Source organism: Sorex araneus, chromosome 2, assembly GCF_027595985.1.
Source record: "Sorex araneus isolate mSorAra2 chromosome 2, mSorAra2.pri, whole genome shotgun sequence".
NCBI lineage: Eukaryota > Metazoa > Chordata > Mammalia > Eulipotyphla > Soricidae > Sorex > Sorex araneus.
This window is the reverse complement of record NC_073303.1, coordinates 37,357,953-37,375,157: the sequence shown is the minus strand read 5'-3', so window position 1 is coordinate 37,375,157 and position 17,205 is coordinate 37,357,953. Positions and strand designations below refer to the sequence as shown.

Below are 17,205 nucleotides of genomic sequence, written 5' to 3'. Positions count from 1 at the left end.
TTCCATTATTTCTTGATACCACAGAGACTCCTGTGTTCAGGGGCCACGGGGGGCCTTGAGGGGACAGTGACAGGCTCAGAGGCTCCTGAGGCTCAGAGATGGGGACACACACTGAGAGAATGAGCTGTGAATGTGTGTACAAGAGAACAGGCAGCCTCCTGCACAGAAGCAACAAATAAACACTCAGATGAGGCTGAGCAGACTCAGGCCTGAGCCTAGACTGACCAGCACAGAAACCCTCGCTGCTCACGGTCCTGGGACAGGATGAGGCCGGGTGTGACCTGAGTCCCTGTGAGCAAGGGTCTCTGGGACGAGGTGCTACTGAGGGACCAGGACAAGGAACAAGGGAAATGACCCACACCGATGAGTGACCTCATCAGAGCCCACAGTGGCTGAGACAGAGACACACTGGGCACAGGTCTGTCTCCCCCATCCTCTCACAGGCTCTCCTGTCACCTCTGGAACAGACTCAGATCGAAACAGAAAACAAATGGAAGGTCTCAGGATTTCCATCTGTTCCTTCTCGAATTTCAGCAATTTCCTTTATTAACCCCTCAACACCAAAATACAAGAAATATAAAAATGCAAATCAAATGCTGATTTCAGTAAGGGAGAAACATTATTCAGGAAAACAAGAAGCTAACATAGATCGGGACAGCTGAGTCCTGTCTTTGCTGGCACAGCCCAGAGCATCGGGGAAGAAAAGGCAGGTCAGAGTGGGAAGGGCCCGGTGGGCAGGGGTGGGTCAGTCTCCCCCTCCCACAGTATATGACAGGACACAGACACGCTCAGGTCCCAGGGCAGAAAGAGAATCAGCAGTTCTTTAGTCACAACATTGGGATGTGAGGAACCCAGTGAGGCAGCTGTCTCACACTGTGAGAGAAAAGAATGAAGAGACTCAGGCGAGTGACAGAAGTGGTGACATCCTGAGCAAGCTCCCAGCATCCCGCTCAAAGACCCCCAAACTCAGTCTGTTCCCCTCTGCCCAATCCCGCCCACTCCAGCCTCCAGAGTCTCACCTGAGAGACTTATCAGAGCCCTGGGAACTGTCGCTGTCTGGGGAGGAACAAACAGGCCAAGGTCAGAGCCCCAGGGGTTGGGACTAGAGGAGGATCTAGGGGTACAGGAGCCCCAATGGGTTCCGGTCTCTGTCTCCAGAATTCCAGGGCCCCAGCCCTGCCAACACTTACTTGCAGCCTGAGTGTACTGTCCTCCTTTCCCACCTGCGGGAAGGAAACAGCCCAGGGAAGGTTGGGGAGAGCACTGGGTCCTGAGCCCACAGAGCAGCTCTCTAGGCCCGGACCGCTGGAAGCGTCAGAACACTGAAGACTGAGGGCAGGACCAGGAAACATGCAATAAGGAGATGCTCCAGGACTGACCAGCCTCCCCTGGCGGTCTGAGCTCAGCAGGGACAGCCCCTGTGACCTGGGACCCTGGGAACCAGGTTTATCACCAGCTCATGGAGGTGAAAGTGTCTTTCATGAGCAACCCTGAGAGCGGCACACACAGGGGAGTGTGAGCAACAGCTCAGGAGCTGGTGGTGCTCCCGCTAATGAGGCAGGAGAGATAATATGGGGGGGAGACCCCAAAGTGGGACAAGACTCAAGACCTGCCATGTTGGACAGATTCCCCCCAAACCCACTCCCATCTTACCTGAGCGCTTCCTCCTACTGATCACAGCTGCCACCACAGCTCCAGTGAGCACAGCCCCGAGGAGAGCCAGGCCGACAATGACGCCCACAGTGAGGAGGGTGGGCTGAGAAGGGGGCTCTGGGAAGGGAGGAAGGAGAGGGTCTGACCCCCAGCCCCAGCCTGACCCTCAACAGTTCCCCAGAGGGGCCAACCTTGATTCCCTGAGAACAGGCTCTGTGCCCCGTCCCCCTCCTCACCCCATCTCAGGGTGACAGGCTCCGGCAGCCCCTGGTGCTGCACACGGCACGTGTATCTCTGCTCCTCTCCAGAAGGCACCACCACAGCCGCCCACTTCTGGAAGGTTCCATCCCCTGAAGGCCTGGTCTCCACCAGCTCTGTGTCCTGGGTCAGGTCCTCCCCATCACGCTGCCATGTCAGGTGATCTCGGCAGGGTAGAAGCCCAGGGCCCAGCACCTCAGGGTGACCTCCTGGTCAGAGAAGGGGTGGTGGGTGATGTGGCTTCTGGGAGATTCTGAGGAGAAAAATGAGAAAATTCACATTTTGGGTCACTTCCACAATGAGTGTGAACAGGATAATTGGTTTGGTGTAGGAGGTAAAAATCCGGACACAAACTTGGCTGGAGAAACTGGATAAGATGGCTGCTGGGTCCCAGGGAACCCACATTTGTTATTTCAGAGAAGGTCGCCCCACCCCCACTAGCGAAACTTCAATGAGCCTGGTCACTGTGTGGATATGGTTGATCCTGCTGAATCCTTTTTGGAACCCAGCTTGCTTGCATGGTTGTCCTTCATCTAGTGTTCTGCGTATTCTATTCAGGATGACATGAGTGAACAACTTGTAGATGACGGGAAACAGGCAAATTGGGCGATAGTTGCTGATGTCGTGGATGTCTCCCTTCTTGTACAACAGAACGGTCCTGCTAGTTTTCCATTGGGATGGAACCTTGCATACAGACAGGTAGCATGTGAAGAGCTGAGACAGTGTATTGATGAGGACTGGTGGCACGTTCTTCAGGTGTTAGGGTCTGACCTTGTCTGGACTGGGTTCTGTATGTGTCTTTACCAACAAAATGGCATGTCAGATTTCAGAAGGGAGGACATTGGGGCTGGAGCGATAGCACAGCGGGTAGGGCGTTTGCCTTTCACGCGGCCGACCCGGGTTCAAATCCCAGCATCCCATATGGTCCCCCGAGCACCGCCAGGAGTAATTCCTGAGTGAAGAGCCAGGAGTAACCCCTGTGCATCACCGGGTGTGACCCAAAAACCAAAAAAAAAAAAACAGAAGGGAGGACATTGGGAATGACATATCCATCCTGTGGAATTTGGTATGTGGATAGGTGGGCCCAGCTGTCAAAGAGATCCAAGTAGAAGTCGTGAATAATCCTCTCCATTGCCTTTCTGGAGGATGTGATAGATCCATCAGGATGTCGGAGGGCAGTCATCTTGGTCTTGTAGTTGGCAATGGACAGGCAAGCATTGTGAATAATTTTCCCGGCACTTCCGCATAGGCCAACACTGCTGCTCTTCTCTCTTTGAGGTCTTCCTTTATTTCTTCTCTGCATAGCTTTGTAAGCTTGGACGTTAGCCTGTGGTTGCCTGAGGCTCGTGCCAAAACACATTGGCAAGTGTGTTCGAGAGTTTCTGAAGACAAGCGTCTGTTTGTGGCTTTCCCACTCTCGGCATTCTTAGTGCCATCATGGAGGTGCTGAACCAGTCCATCGTATTTCTCTTCGATGTTGTCAACGATGACATCTTCGCACAATAGTTGTCGCAATAGTGCCAAAGAGCTCCCAGTTGGTGGTCATTCTGGTAGTTCTCTTCATAAACTTAAACATTACAGACCTTTCTCCCCACTCTGTAAAAGTAGAATTTTGCACGAAGGAGATGGCAGTCTGATCCTGTTTGGAATTTTGGGACAACAGCTACATCGGTCAGGCAAAACCTTCAATTGAATATGATGTGGTCAATTTCATTGTGGAACTGTCTGCCGGGAGACTCCCATGTCCAGCGTTTAAATTAGGCATTCTGGAACTGTGAGTTACCATGGATAGTCTTGGTCAACATAATGAACTCAGACTATCTCTTGCCCTGTTCGTTCCATTTTAGGCTATGGGTTTCAATGTGGAGTTTTTCAGGCGACCTTCTCGGTTCTATTAAAATCACCGACAATGATATTGTAGAAGGTGTGGTCTTCTTTATAGAACTTTTCCAGCTCATGTAGAAATTCTCATTTTCTTCTTCGTTGTAGTTGGATGTTGGTGTGTAGATGACGAAGCTAGAAACTGCCGGCAGTGAGCCACATCTATTCAAGCATAATAGTCCGATTTGGGTTGTTAGGTATTTGAATGAATCAATGCTCATGGCCAAGTTCATGTTGACAAGGACACCGATGCCTTTGAATATTAAATATAATAATAATAATCACAAGCATTATTATTATAATTAACATTTTAATATAATATAATAATATTAAATGTAAAATATTGTCAACTACCTTAAAAATTAAAAAAAAATTTAGGAACCTCTTTGGGGCTGGAGAGATAGTGCTTGCATATATGCATCCATACCCAGTTTGATCATCACCCCAGTTCCTAGCAAGCAAATCTGCCTATTGGTGACACTGTTGGATCTAGGTGAAGATCTTGGCCATGGGGCTGTGTGACTTGGAGGAACATGGAATCTTACTCAAGGGAGAAGCTTTGTGCAGCCCAAAAGCAGGTCCTCAGCAGCCATGACAGCTTCTAGCTAACATTAAGTCTCAAGTAGGGCTCAGTTTCTGTTTCCCAAAAGCAGGACTTGCAGTTTCTTGTAATTTCCAGTTGAGTAATTTGCTGAGATAAGAAATTAGGCATTTGGGTCTGGCTGGTCATGAAGACTCCCTGTACCCTCCCTATAAACTGTTACTAGCCATTGTCTAATTGCCGACCACTTTTGTAATAGGGTCAATGCTAAAAATAGACCAGTATGTAAATTGCTTTTTATTCTGAACCCTATATAAACTGCTTGTGATTGGGAGTCGGTGTCCTTGTCAAGGCTCCACTGCGTTGGATGAGTCTTGGACCCTAGCTCAATTTAGCAATGTCTCGGGCTAGTAATAAAGCTTGTTTGCTTTTGCATTAACGTGTGTGGACTTGGTCTCTCTGCACTTGGGGATCAAACCTCGGGCACAACAGCATCAGAATCAAACAGGCTTGGAGCTTTCTGTGGCAGCAGATGTACAGGACAGGAGGAGGTGATGCTGGTTCTTTGGAGAATGTGGTACACCAGCTGCACTGTCTCTTTCCCTATCAGGGATCCCCCTAGAAGAGTTCTCTTGGGTTCCTGCTGTAGAGCTGTGGGGTGGCTCATGGTACTCAATATCAGATTTGATGAATAAACATCAATTTACTTGATGGTGATAGGTCTGTTCAGGTATTCCAGGTCTTCTTGGTTCAACCTCAGGAGGCTGTAGGAATCCAGGAATTTATCCATTTCCTCGAGGTTCTCTTGTTTCATCGAATAAAACTTCTCAAAGTATCTCTGAGGATCCTTTGAATTTCTGTAGTTTCTGTTTTGATGTACCCATTTTCATTTCTGATTCCGTTTATTAGGGTTCTCTTTCTCCCTTTCTTTGGGAGTCTTGCTAGAAGTTTATCGATCTTGTTTGTTTTCTCAAAGAACCAGCTCTTGGATTCACTAATCTTCCGGATTGTTTTTTGGGTTTCCATCTCATTAATTTCTGCTCTGAGTTTTATAATTTTCTTCCTCCTGCTTGGATTGGGCTAGTAAGGTTAGATTTAAGGAACAGTGATCCCACTGTTTATCCCATTACAAAGGGGAAAGTGGCGGTGCTCTGAGTGTTGGGTAGTTGGTCAATTCAAGCCTCACAACTTTGTAAATCATGGTGTCTTATTAAAAATTAAAGAAAAAATCCATCTTTGTTCTGTTACCCCCAGAAAACCCATTGCCAGTCTTGCCAAACACTATCAACCCTCATAGTTTAAACCTAAGTGTTGAAAAATCTGCCCCAGTGGGTGGAGTACCAGGCGTGCCCCCAGCCCAACCCTTCACACTCTGGAAGGCTGCCACAGCCCCCATGAAGAGAAAACTAGAAAATAATGAGACTTCTCTATGCCCAGAGAATGGAAGGGGGCATCCATTGGAATAACCTGTCCTGCAGGGTTCACAGAACATCACATTTCCCACCACCATCTTGCCCATAACTGCTTCTTAGTGAGTGTCCAAACATCTCTGCTGTTCTGTAAAACTCACAATTTGGTGTTGAGCTGCCAACCTATTCTCTCTGCCTTCCCCTACAGAGCTAAACTTCCCTCTATACAATGCTGCCGAGAGAGATGGTGTAAAGGCTGGAGACCATCCCTGCATGTATAAGGCCGGCCTCAGAGTTTGATCCCCAGCACTGCATAGTGCACCAGCAGGGGTGGCCAACCAGAACCCTCTAAGGCCCCACCAACTTCCCATCATTGGGCCTGAGCTCTGAACAGTGAAGTCGGCATTCCTAGGGAACAGCCCTAATTGTCAACTCTGCACTAGTTTCCCAGAGTCCTCTGTGTGTAAAAATACAAAAATAAAAAGAAAGCACAGGCGAGGGAAGGGACGGAGCCAAGATGGTTGGTCTCACTTGCAGTTTATTCCGATCTCCTTTCTCCATTCTCCTCTGATTCTCCTCCTGCTTCTTCCTCCCCCATGCTACTTCATTCTCTCTCTCTCCTTCCACTCGCACTCTCCCCCAGCCCCCTCACACAGCTACCTTAAATCCCACAATAGGTGTGGTTACAGTCAATAGGAGGTAAAGTTCTATCCCTTAGGGGATGCTTTCACTAGGACAGAATCTCTCTCAGCATGACATCCGCCCAAGAGAGGAATCCCATGGGTATGTTTCTCCTCTCTTTGTCCGACTAAGGTATAAGTATTCATATTATAAATCATTTTGTAAGGACATAGCAAGAGACGCATTATCCTTATAGAATTGCTTTCCGGGGGTCACCTCGATCTCAGATTGCAGTACTCAGGCCAGATTAGTCTTTCCTAGCCCTAGAAGGGCCCTAGTCTTGTCGTTGTTTTTGGATCATGACATGACAGCCCATGACCAAGCTCTTAACATATAGTTAAGCATTAGGCACTTTGGCCAGGCCCATCTCGATGTCAGGGTAGCACACAACTCATCGTTTGCCCTGGGTCCGTCTGGTCCCCCGTTGGGACCCTGCTTTTGAGGGTGCTAGGAAGTAAGGCCAGCTGAGGCTTACGTCAAGAAAGCAGATGCCCGGGAATGAATAATATTTGAAGCCAATTAAATTCCATGTTACCAAAGCATATTAATAAATGTCTTTCTTTGTCCATACAAAAAGGATATTGTTTTAAGGTAAACTACTCAAAAGACATAAGAGAGGAGAAAGACAATATTAACTTACAATACACTTGTCCTAGCAAGGTCTGACCTTACAAATTAACAGAGTTTGATTAGAGGAAGAGCAGATAAACTGGTAGAAGTGGTTACAGATAAACAAAGGAATGGGAGTGACTTGGGAGCACTTTGATGGGTGTTACTGATATACCTAAGCTCCTTGTGGCAAGGGGAGCAGGACAAACCAATGATATCCAACACTCTGCAGCTCACTCTCCCCTCACCTGTCCATCCCACAGCAGCCAGACTGATGCCCCCAAAGACACTGCATGGGGCTGAACTTCTAGTCAAACCTGCCTGGAGCTGCCCCTCTTAGATACAAGTCAAACCTTGCAGGGTCATCGAGGCCTCATATCTGAGGGCATCAGGACCTCACCTCTGTGACTGCTCTGGCCGTACTGCCACCTCCTTTTCCCTGACAAAGCTCTGCTCCAGCCCTGACGCATTTGCACTGGGATTCCCTGCCTGGCACAGGCCCCCAGACATGCACACAGAAAATACCTTCTCCTTCCCTCTTTCATCAAAGGTCATTTTCCCTGTAAGGCTACACTAAACAGGCTGGGAAAACATCCACTGTCCCTGTCCCCAGCCACTTATGAGTGGGTCATGTTCCCCACAACAATTACCAATTTTGAACCTGAATACCTGCCTTAGTAACTATATTTTCAATCTAAGTCCATCCCTTCCTACTAAATCTTTAAGGCTGGTAAGTTTTTCCTGATTTTCATTCTCTGTTGTTTGATAGACCCCAAAATATCATCCCCATATCTGGGAGAGTGGGTATATGATCAGTGTAGACCATGGTAGAGACACTGTCTTATTCATGCAACCTCAACTGACATGCCATGCTGTGGGCAGCTAGAATGTCTACTCCAAGTGACATCGATGTCACCTCCACTTTTCTCACAACTGCTTCTCAGCCTCACTTTACCTCTCTCCCATACTGGCACCCCACAGCACACAGCACTTTCTCTCTTAGGAAAAGAGGATCTTAGGCTCACAATCCCATTTTCTAACCCCTAAGTTTGAAGGTAACTGAGAGTAGTTTATAAATCCATGAACTCAGATCACAGGCAGCACTGAGATTCCTAGAGCTTCAGGGTTGGTGGGTGGGAGGGATGAATTCCAACATGGCAAGTCTGAACACTTGTCTCCTGATACCACAGAGACTCCTGTGTGCAGGGGCCATGCTGGGCCTTGAGGGGACAGTGACAGGCAAATGGCTCCTGAGGTTCAGAGATGGGGACACACACTGAGAGAATGAGCTGTGAATGTGTGTACAAGAGAACAGGCAGCCTCCTGCACAGAAGCAATAAATAAACACTCAGATGGGGCTGAGGAGCAGACCCAAGCCTGAGCCTAGACTGACCAGCACAGAAGCCCTCGCTGCTCACGGTCCTGGGACAGGATGAGGCCGGGTGTGACTTGAGTCCCTGTGAGCAAGGGCCTGTGGGATGAGATTCTACTGAGGAATCATGAAAAGAAGCAGGAGAAATGACCCATACAACTCTGTGAACATGTTAAAACCCATAAGGACTGAGAGAGAAACTCAGTTTCTGTCCATTCCCTCACAGCCTCTCCTGTCACATCTGGGACAGACTCAAAACAGAAAACACATGGAAGTTCTCAGCATTTCCATTTATTCCCTCTCAGATTTCAGGGATTTCCCTTATTAACCCTCAGTCCCACAAAACAGGATTAGAAAAATATGAATCAGATACTTCTTTCAGTAAGACAGAAACATTATTCAGGAAAACAAGAAGCTAACACAGATGGAGATGGCTGAGTCCTGTCTCTGCTGGCACAGCCCAGAGCATCAGGGAAGAGAACACAGGTCAGTGTGTGGAGGACCTGGTGGGCAGGGAAGGGCCAGTCTCCCCCCTCACAGTATGTAACAGGACAGACACACTCAGGTCCCAGGAAAGAAAGAGAATCAGCAATTCTTGACTCACAACATTGGGATGTGAGGAAACCCAGTAGGGCAGCTGTCTCACACTGTGAGAGAAAAGAATGAAGAGACCCAGGTGAGTCACAGAAGTGTGACATCCTGAGCAAGCTCCCAATATCTTAATAAACTCCCAAACCATTCCTGCCCCCTCTGCCCAACCCCTCACCTCAAGTGTTCATGAGAGGCTCATCAGAACCCTAGGCACTGTCACTGTCTGAGGAGGAACAAACAGGCCAAGTTCAGAGCCCCAGGGGGTGGGACTAGAGGAGGAACTAGGGGTGCGGGAGCTCCCCGTGAGCTCGGGTCTCTGTCCTCAGGATTCTAGGGCCCCAGCCCTGCCCACACTTACTTGCAGCCTGAGTGTACTGTCCTCCTTCCTCACCTGCGGGAAGGAAACAGCCCAGGGAAGGTCGGGGAGAGCACTGGGTCCTGAGGCCACAGAGCACCTCTCTAGGCCCGGACCCCTGGGTAGCATCAGAACTCTGAAGATTGAGGGAGGGACCAGGAAACACACAGGAAGGAGATGCTGCAGAACTGACCAGCCTCTCCTGGCGGTCTGTGCTCACAGGGACAGTCCCTGTGCGCAGGTTCATCACCAGCTTATGGAGGTGAAAGTGTCTTTCATGAGCAACTCTGAGAGCGCCACACACAGGGGAGTGTGAGCAACAGCACAGGGGCAGGTGGTGTTCCTTCTAATGAGGCAGGAGAGCTGATACGGGGCAGACCCCCAAGTGGGGCAAGACTCAAGACTTGCTATGTTGGACAGATTTCCCCCAACCTACCCCCATCTTACCTGAGTGCTTCCTCTTGCAGATCACAGCTGCCACCACACCTGGGACCCTGGGAACCAGGTTCATCCTCAGTTTATGAAGGTGAAAGTGCCATTCATGAGCAAACCTGAGAGCGGCACACACAGGGGAGTGTGAGCAACAGCACAGGTGGCTGGTGCTTCTGCTAATAAGCAAGAGAACTAATAAGGGGGAACCTCCAAAGTGGGACAAGAAAACCCATTCTCCCCCAATCTTACCTGAGCTCTTCCTCCTACAGATCAAAGCTCCTGTGGTAACAGCCACAAGGAGAACCAGGCCAACAGTGATGTGCACAGCTGGGATGGTAGACTGGGGAGAGGGCACTGCCAAGGAAGGAAGGATGGACGGAAGGAAGGAAATGGGAGGAAGTAAGGAAAGAAGGAAGGAATGACCAAACGAAGGAAGGAACGAAGGAAGGGAAGAAAGAAGGATGGATGGAAGAAAGAAAAAATGAAGAAAGGGGGAAGGAAGGAAGCAGGGAGGGAGAGAGGGAGGGAGGGAGGGTGGGAGGGAGGGTGTGTGACTTTGCAAAGCAGGACTCAGAGCTAAGATCTGAGAAAGATCACAGATGGCTGCCGGGTCCCATGGAACCCACATTTGTTATATCAGAGAAGGTCTCCCCTCCCTCGGGGAGACTATGGACATAGCAGTGAACCTGAGGGCGAGTCTTTCGTGGAACAAAACAGGGAAATCAGGAGAGTTCTGGTTTGCAAGTCAATCAACATTCGCAAGTCAATAAACATAATTCATCACATCAATAAAAGAAATGATAAAAACCATATGGTCACATCAATAGATGCAGAGAAAGCTTTTGACAAGATCTAGAAGATTTTTTGTTGCTGGGATTCTGTTTGGATGGGAGAAAGAGTGATGTCTGGCACTGAAGACCGTTGCTATCTTGCCCTTGTGGGGAGTCGGCTCTGCCCAGAGGAGGCTAGGGGTGTCCTTCTTGTCCTCCAGGTGTCTGAGAAGCCAAGGCACGCAGATGTTCTCCAGGGTAGTTCCTCTGATACTCAGCCTGACTCACCTGCTTCCACTTGCGCTAGGTGATCCAAGCCTGCCTGACCACCCCTACCGTCCAGGAACGCAGGCTCAGGGAGAGTAGTGGAACCGTTGTGGGAGTTTTGACAGTACCCACGCAGGAGACACCCGTCGAACCCCACTTTGCAGCCGAACATTCGTTGGTAGGTGTGAGAGTCTGACCAGCCCCGCACAGATTAAACCTGAACCAAAACCGAAGCTGGCGCCCAGTCCCGCTGCTCCTGCTGGCCAAGGTCCTGGGCTCGTCCTCCAGCCTCAGGGACGTCTGGACCCAATCAAGACAACTGGCCGGTCCCTGTGTTGGCCAGTCCCTGTAGCGGCTGTGCTCACCCGCCTCGCTCTGGGTTGTAGTAGCCGCGCAGAGTGTTCAGGTGCACTCTGTGAGTCTGGGGAGTGTCCTTGGCTCTCCGTGTCTCCCCCTCCCAGTACTTGAGTCACTCCTGCTCCACCCACAGCACCCACGGCTGGGCCCTCGGACTTGTCCAAGGATAGGTGTACTCGTGGGTGAGGCTCTGTTGGTGTGTGTGGAGAGTGGCTCTGAGTATTGCAGAGATTTTTGGCTGCTGCGGCTGGGTACCTTGGGGTTTAGAGGGCTCTCACCTACCCCCCATTGGGGTGCCCTGAATGAAACAACCTGGTGCAGGGTCCAGTGGCATGGCTATCGCAGTGTTGTGTTAAGCTCTCTCAGAGGAAAAGGACAGTAAATCTCTCGATCGTGACTGTTGATGAGATTATCAGGCGACAGAAAGAGGTGTCTTGTGGGTTTGACTGCCAAACTGCTGGAAACATGGAGGGACATGGGGAGTATTGGCAGTTCTTTTCAAGCTTTTACAGAAAACTGAAGAAACAGAAATACTCTCAAACTGTTTCTATGAGGCACATATCACCCTGATACCAAAAGCAGACAGAGACACTACAAAAATTATAGGTCAATATCCCTGATGAATACAGATGTAAAGACCCCCCAAAAAATATTAACAAATAGAATCCAACCACTCATCCAGAAGATCAGACACCATTACCAAGTTGATTCATCCCGGCGATGCAAGAATGGATTAACATTTGAAAATCAGTCAACATCGTTCATCACGTCAATAAAAGAAATGATAAAAACCATATGGTCACATCAATAGATGCGGAGAAAGCATTTGACAAGTTCTAGCACCCATTTATGATGAAAATTCTCAACAAAATGGGAATTGAAGGAGCTTTCTTTGATATAGTCAAAGTCATCTACCACAAGCTCACAGCATGCATTATTCTCAATGGGGAAAAACTAAAAGCCTTCCCTCTAAGATCAGGGACAAGAAGACAAGGATGCCCACTGTTGCCACTTTTATCAAAAATAGTCCTGGAAGTATTTGCCATAGCAGTTAGGGAAGAAAATGATATTAAGGGCATCCAGATAGGAAAAGAGGAAGTCAAGTTCTTTATGCAGATGATATGATACTATACTTAGAGAACCTTAAAAGCTCCTAGAAACAATATGTCTGTATAGTAAAGTAGCAGGTTACAAAATCAATACCCAAAAGTCCATGGCTTTCCCTTCTTCAACAAATGGTGCTGGCAAAACTGGACAGCTACATGAAAAAAAATGGCCTCAGATACCTACCTAAGACCATGTACAAAAATCAGGTCAAATTGGATTAAAGCCCTCAACATCAGACCAGAATCCATAAGGTACATAAAAGAAAAGGTAGGCAAAACCCTCCACAACATTGAAGCTAAAGGTATCTTCAAAGATGACACACCACTGGCCAAGCAAGTGAAAACAGAGATAAACAAATGTGACGATCTTAAACTAAGAAACGTCTGCACCTCACAAAAAACAGTGACCAAAATACAAAGACAGTCTACAGAATGGGAAAGGATATTCACCCAATACCCATCTCATAATGGGTTGATAACAAGGATATACAAGGCACTGGTTAAACTCTACAAGAAGAAAACATCCAACCCCATCAGAAAATGGGGGAATGAAATGAACAGAAATTTTCTCAAAGAAGAAATCTGAATGGCTAAAAAGCACATGAGAAATGCTCTACATCACTAATTATCAGAGAGTTGGAGATCAAAACAATGAGATAACACCTTACACCACAGAGACTGGCCCCATCCAAAAGAACAAAAGCAACAGGTGTTGGCGCAGATGTGGGGAGAAAGGGACTCTCCTTCACTGCTGGTGGGAATGCCAACTGGTTCTGCCCTTTGGAAAACAATATAGATGATTATAAAAAATTAGAAATTGAGCTCCCATTTGACCCAGGAATACCATTCCTGGGAATATATCCTACAGAGGCAAAAAGATATATAGAAATGACATCTGCATTTGTATGTTCATTGCAGCACTGTTCACACTAGCCAAAACTGGAAAAAAACCTAAGTGCCCGAGAATAGATGACTGGTTAAAGAAACTTTGGTACATCTACACAATGGAATACTATGCAGCTGTTAGAAAAGATGAAGTCATGAACTTTGCATATAAGTGGATCAACATGGAAAGTATCATGCTAAGTGAAATGAGTCAGAAAGAGAGAGACAGACATAGAAAATCACACTCTTATGTGGACTATAAAGTAACAGATTGTGAGACTAACACCCAAGTGTAGTATAGATCAGGAGCAGGAGGTCTGCTCCATGGCTTGGAAACCGGCCTCATATGCTGGGGGAAAAGGCAGCTGAGATAGAGAATGGAACACCAAGTAAAGGATGTTGGGAGGACCCATTCAGATTGAAAGATGTGTGCCATAAGTAGACTATAGACCATACACGGTGGCCACTCAATACCTGAATTGCAAACTACAACACCCAAAAGGAGAGAGAACAAAAGGGAGTTCCCTGACCTTTCTGCCGCTGCTGCTGCACGGGCAGGATTGTGGCGGCCAAATGAACTACTCTGGACACCAGCGGCCCACTGAAATGCCTCCAGATTGTGAACTGAGCCTCTACCCCAGGCTGCGACAGTGGGGAAGGGTTTCTCTCTCCAGGCTTTTGCATCTTATGAGCACCACAAAAGGGGAGTAAAAGCTTGCAGTGATGTAATTTCTGGCAGAATTTTCCCTGGACTTTATACGGAAATCCAAAACTGCGCGGCCACAGCCTAATATCTCCTAATTGTCAGCAATATGAAATGGTTCCTTTTTAGCAGGTCCGACTTTGGGGGGGAAATCCAAACAATAATAGTGAGTGTTTTGTTGAAACATTGAAGGTAATCAAAATAGCAGCCATTTCTCTAGACAGTGAACTAAGTCATAACCCCACGCCGGCTGAGGAAAGAAAATATCCTTCTTTCTCGGATCTCTTCCTTTCTCGGGAAAAATCGCGGCGTGGCATCAACCATATTATGATGTCTATTAAGCAGGCATGAACTTGGTGTCATAGGAATGGGGAAAAAAGGAAAAAAAATTATGTACTTGAAACAGCAGGACACTTGGGCAGTATTGGACCAGGGCCAATACCAGCACACGCTACACCGAAATTCCACCTGGGTAGCCACATTTTTGTGCGGCCACTTAGCTGATGATCCACTAGAATCCGGAAACCAACTAGACTTCTTTTGGTTCCAGAAACTGCTTGCAGACATGCTGCTAGACTGTCAACTAAGCCATAGCCCCACGCCGGCTGAGGACGGGAAATATCCCTCTTTCTCGTTTTTTTTTTTCCCTTAGTCGGACAGCATGGCGTCAGTCATATTATTAGGATTACTAAGCAGGCACGAACTCGGGGGCACGGGAAGGAGGGGAAAAATTTATGTACTTGGAAGAGCGGGACTTAATATCTCTTCATTCTCAGCAATGGAAAACTAATTATCATATGCTTCCTTGGCAGTAAGGCTGTCTTTTTTGGGGGAAACTCCAACAACGATAGTGAGTTTTGTGTTGAAATATGGAATGTAATCAAGGTAATGAGAAAACGATGTAAAATTTATCAGTTGCACAGGTGGGGGCGGGGTGGCGGGGTGGCGGGGTGGCAGGAGGTATACTGCAGTTTTTGGTGGTGGAATATGGGCACTGGTGAAGGGAAGGGTGTTTAAGTATTGTATAACTGAGACATAAGCCTGAGAACTTTGTAACCTTCCACATGGTGATTCAATAAAGTAAATTTTAAAAAAAAGGCAGTGCCCTTCCGAGAAGCAGGGTGGCGTGATGGGAGGGATATTGGGAACATTAATGGAGGAAAATGGGAACTGGTGGAGGGATGGGTAAATGATCATTGTATGACTGAAATGCAAACACGAAAGTTTTTAAGTTTGTAACTGTACCTCACAGTGATTCACTAATAAAACATTTAAACATTAAAAAATAAAATAAACACCCTAAGAGAAGTCCCGTTTATGATCATACCTCAGAAAAATCAAGTATCTCAGAATTGGCTTCACCTAAGGAGGTAAGTACAAAGAAAACTACAAAACACTACTTTATGAAAAAAAGAAGGCATAAGGAAATGAAGAGACATCCCCTGCTCATGAATTGGGAGAATTAATATTGTCAAAATGGCAACAGTTCCCAAAACATTATACATATTCAATGCGGTCCTTATTAGGTTATCCATGACATTTTTTAAAGAAATTGTCAAAGACTCTTAAAATTTATAGCACTACAGCACTGTCCTCCCATTGTTCATCGATTTGCTGGAGTGGGCACAAGTGACGTCTCCATTGTGAGACTTGCTGTTACAGTTTTTGGCATATCAAATACACCACAGGTAGCTTGCCAGGCTCTACTGTGCAGGCAGGATACTCTCAGTAGCTTGCTGGGCTCTCCAAGAGGGATGGAGAAATCTAACCGGGTCAGCCACAAGTAAGGCAAACACTCTACTGCTGTGCTATTGGTCCAGCCCCCACACAATAATATTGTCCCTTTTTAAAAAGGACCATGCCCAACAGTGCATGAGGCTACTCAGTGTCAGGGGCTGCTGCTGAAGGTGCTCGGGGGATCTTGCAGTGCTGGTGATCAAGCCCGGGCATCCCAAATATAAAGCATGTGCTTCAGCCCTCTGAGCCATGCCCTGATGTTGTCCATCTGAAGAGCTGAAGAAACTGAGACTCTAGTTAGAAATTTCCAGGCAACTGGGGCTGGAGAGACTGGACAGTGGGGAGGGTTTTGTCATGCACACAGATGACTCAGGTTTGATCTCCAGCACCCCAGAGGGTCCCCTGAGCACCACCAGGGGTGATCACTGAGAACAGAGGCAGGAGTAAGCCCCAAGCATGACCAGATGTGACTCCAACACAAAATAAAACAGAACAAAATCTCCAGGCTGCCACTTACCCAAAGCCCATGTCCTCTCATCTTCTGTGTGAGCTTGTGTTTGAAGTTCAGGACATAGAGAGTCTTGTCCATCTCTAGCAGCTTAACTGTGGCCTCTGCATTGCCTGTGATCTTCAGTTCCACTTTGCTCTGAGGTGATGAACTCAGCATAAAGTCTTTATTCTTCAATCTAATCTCTAGCTGATCAAGAAAAAAGACACCCAGCCCACCCCAAGCTCATTTTCAAATTCATCCTCGGGGAACTCCACCAACCCAGTTCCAGCAATGCACACTTGTGTGCAACCTTCACCAGTCTCCTGGTTGAATCCTCCCCTTCTCTTTTTATTTTGCTTTTTAAGTCACACCTGGATGTGCTCAGGGTTCACTCCTGGCTCTGGGTTTAGAGATAACTCCTGCCGGGCTCAGGGAACCTCTGGGTTGCTGGAGAACGAACTCAGGTTGGCTGTGTGCAAGGCAGGTGCTCTCCCCGCTGTACTACTGCTCTGGGCTGAGCTCTTTTTCTTTTTTTTTTTTCGCTTATTGGCCCAGCGATGCACAGGGGTTACTCCTGGCTCTGCACTCAAATATTACTCCTGGTGATGCTCAGAAGATCATATGGGATGCTGAGGATCGAACCCAGGTTGGCCGCGTGCAAGGCACATGCCCTACCCGCTGTACTATAGCTTCAGTCCCTTGGGCTGAGCTCTTAAAGGCCATACTCTCACCTTTCCCGCCCCCATTCTTACTAGGAGTCAGTCAACTGGGCAGGTCCCCTGACTCAGGGATGGTGCCATACAACTTCAGGGAGTGTGACTCACCATCTCCATACACCTGTCATTCATGTCGATCCATAATGAACCAGTTCAGGGTCCCCTCCTGTCTTTCCTGGGGCAGTAGGTAGAAGGCCACGATGGGGAAGGAGGGCAGAGTGTCTGGGGGAACATCAATGATGGTTGTCGTGCAGACGCTATACTTGGAGAGGTGGAAACTAAGGACGAGTCTCTCTGGCCAGAGGAACAGGCATCAGCCACGATGACAGCTTCTCCTTACACAACCCAGGATGGGTCAGGGGACTTCCTGCACATCGACATGAAGGCGCTGG

At 47.9% G+C, this 17,205-nt stretch overlaps 1 pseudogene; it reads right to left on the bottom strand.

Moving 5' to 3' along the window:
- Positions 1–1,015: 1,015 nt before the first annotated feature.
- On the bottom strand, positions 1,016–16,945 carry LOC101541410 (patr class I histocompatibility antigen, A-126 alpha chain-like; annotated as a pseudogene).
- Positions 16,946–17,205: the final 260 nt, after the last annotated feature.